At 38.9% G+C, this 3183-nt stretch overlaps 1 non-coding gene across 1 annotated transcript; it reads left to right on the top strand.

The window, feature by feature from the left end:
- Positions 1 to 409: 409 nt before the first annotated feature.
- Positions 410 to 515, top strand: LOC116276008. Its single transcript, XR_004185469.1, has one exon. It is a non-coding gene; the product is annotated as a U6 spliceosomal RNA (small nuclear RNA).
- The last annotated feature ends 2668 nt before the right edge of the window (positions 516 to 3183 follow it).

Genomic DNA, 3183 nt, shown 5'->3' with positions numbered 1-3183 from the left:
CATATTAATGTGATGTAGTTACAAGTAAATACAACGCAGAGAGCTAAGGCTATTTGGGATATACAGGTAAGCTTCGAGGACCCAGCCAGGAACCTTAGAGACCTCATAGATTCCCCTAGAAGAACAAATGACAGACTCTGACCAGCTTGCCTTAGATACCATGTAGGAGACATATCTCCATCTCTGACATGCTATCCAGACTTTTCTACTTTGCCACATTCACCTTTTTATAAAGAGACTGGTTTTTTCTCAGATCTTGGAAAGTTGGGGGGAGTAAGTGATGGATTCAATGCACTGTTGCCTGCATTCTTCCCTTTCCCCTCCACATCCCTGTGGGACTGATTTTCCAATCTCTCCTGCAGAACTCTTGTATTTTTGATGTGATGATACACCCATAAGAAGCAGTGTTGTGCTAACTTCGGCAGCACATATACTAAAATTGGAATGGTAAGAGAAAATCAGCATGGCCCCTGTGCAAGGCTGACATGAAAATGTGTAAAGCATTCCATTTTTTAAAATAAAATAAAAACTTAAAAAACAGCAGTGTTGATTAGAGAAAACAAGTACTAGTAACAGTAGCCATGATACAAAATAACTGTACAAAAATCAGTAACATTCCTATACAACAACAACATCCAACTGGAGTGTCAAACCAGGAACACAATCCCATTCACAATAGCCATTAAAAGAATAAAATACCCAGAAATACAGCTAACCACAGAGGCGAAAGATCTCTACAACAAGAATTTCAAAACACTGCACAAAGAAACCGGAGTTGACACAAACAAAGGAAAAAGCATTCCGTGCTCACAGAGAGGAAGAATTAGTATTGTTAAAATCACCATACTGCCCAATGTAATTTACAGATTCAACGCTATTCCTTTAAAACTACCAACGGCATTGTTCACGGAATTAGAAAAAACTATTTTATGACATGGAACCAAAAAAGAGCCAGAATAGCCAAGGCAATCCTAAGGAAAAAGAACACAGTTGGAAGCATCACATTACTCGACTTCAAACTAGATTACAAGGTTACAGTGACCAAATCATCATGGTACTGGTATCAAAACAGACACATAGACCAATGGAACCGAATACAGAGTCCAGAAATCATGCTGCACACCTACAACCGACTGATCTTCGACAAACTTGACAAAAATAAGCAATGGGGAAGGGGCCAACCGTTCAATGAATGGTGCTGGGATAACTGTCTAACCATATGCAGAAGATTGAAACTGGACCCCTTCCTTACATCATATACCAAAATCAACTCAAGATGGATTAAAGACTGAAACGTAATATCTCAAACTATAAAAACCATGGAAGATAACCTAGGCAATACCATTCTGGACATAGGACCTGACAAAGATTTTGTGATAAAGATGCCAAAAGTAACTGCAAAAAAATAAATTAATAAACAAATGGGACTTAATTAAACTAAAGAGCTTCTGCACAGCAAATAAATTGTCAACAGAGTAAACAGGCAACCTACAGAATGGGAGAAAATATTTGCAAACTATGCATCTGACAAAGGTCTAATATGTTTTCAGAATCTGTAAAGAGCTTAAACAAATTTACAAGCAAAAACAACACTGAAAAAGTGGGCAAAGGACATGAACAGACACTTCAGAAGAAGACATACACATGAAATACACAACAAACATATGAAAAAATGCCCAACATCACTAATCATCAGATAAATGTAATTCAAAACCACAAAGAGATACTGTTTCATGCCAGTGAGAATGGCTATTACTAAAAAGTCAAAAAATATTCTGCACCAGAAGGTAACTAGAAGCTAAGTACAATGCTGTCAATATAAGCATATAAAGCTGCACCATTGAAAACTACTTCATGAACTACTGCCACACTACATATGAAAATAGTGCTCCATTTGAAGCCTCTCTTTTATTAATTGTCCTCTATTTATCAGAGATGTTTTAGTGAACTTAGAAATTCATTTATACTAATGTCTTAAGGACTGAATGTAAATGATTATTTTTGCAATTATTGGAGAATATTCAGAAAGTCAGTTCCAATGTGTCTTGCAGTCTGAATCTGGCTAGTGATGCCAGTGAGCATGTCTTGTATATACTGGATGTATCAGAGATTACTTAATTTAATCTTCAAAACACACTGTTCAGATGAGGAATCAAAGGTTCAAACAGGCTAAGTAACTCACCACTGGTCACATCAGTAATAAATGATAGAGTCAGTCTTTCCACCCACACCTAGAGGAGCAGTCCTCTCTTCAAGGCTGGCTGAGAAGCCCTTCTCTGAGTTTTAGCTAGCTCTCAGAGACCCTCTTTGCCAACCCCAAAGCCAAGAGGTTAAGCAAAGCTTGCATTTGGGGTCCTGTTGGAGTCTGACTTCCAAAAAGCAGCTATTGGCTCTCCCTGACTAAAAGCTTCTCATTTTCTAAGATCAACTTATTTGGGTTTCATTGCAAAGATCAGCTGGGGCTAAAACAGGCAAGCTCATGCTCCACAAAAAAAATACGATCAGATTATTTAGAAAACTCAAGAAATAAGAAGAGGAGCCACATTTAACAGAGAACAATTAGCAATAACATTTGAGAAGGTCTTTGACCTGAATTTCCTAATATATCCGGACAGAACTTGGTGACTCATGACTCAGAATCATTTTCTTTGGAAAAGTAGTTCAGATTTTTTCCGGAAACATTTACTTGTTTGTTTTTTTTTTTTTTTTTTAGATGGAGTCTGGCTCTGTCGCCCAGGCTGGAGTGCAGTGGCTCATCTCGGCTCACTGCAAGCTCCGCCTCCTGAGTTCACACCATTCTCCTGTCTCAGCCTCCTGAGTAGTTGGGACTACAGGCGCCCGCCACCATGCCCGGCTAATTTTTTGTATTTTTAGTAGAGACGGGGTTTCACCATGTTAGCCAGGATGGTCTCGATCTCCTGACCTCGTGATCCGCTTGCCTCAGCCTCCCAAAGTGCTGGGATTACAGGCGTGAGCCACCGTGCCCGGCCATTTTTTTTTTCTTTTTTATGTACTCCAAAACACATAGTTCGAGTTAATTTTAAATGTCAATATCAACTTTCCTTTGGATCTGTGGGAAAACTCCATATAACACAGGACAATAGAATGTGCTTTCTTCTCAGGATCATGGAAAGGCTTTTCTCATCAGCTTCTACATGACACACATCACAGAAAAGACATCCA

This window comes from Papio anubis, chromosome 7 (genome assembly GCF_008728515.1).
Source record: "Papio anubis isolate 15944 chromosome 7, Panubis1.0, whole genome shotgun sequence".
Taxonomy (NCBI): domain Eukaryota; kingdom Metazoa; phylum Chordata; class Mammalia; order Primates; family Cercopithecidae; genus Papio; species Papio anubis.
Note: the sequence above shows the minus strand (reverse complement) of the source record. Positions and strands in the feature narration are given on the sequence as shown.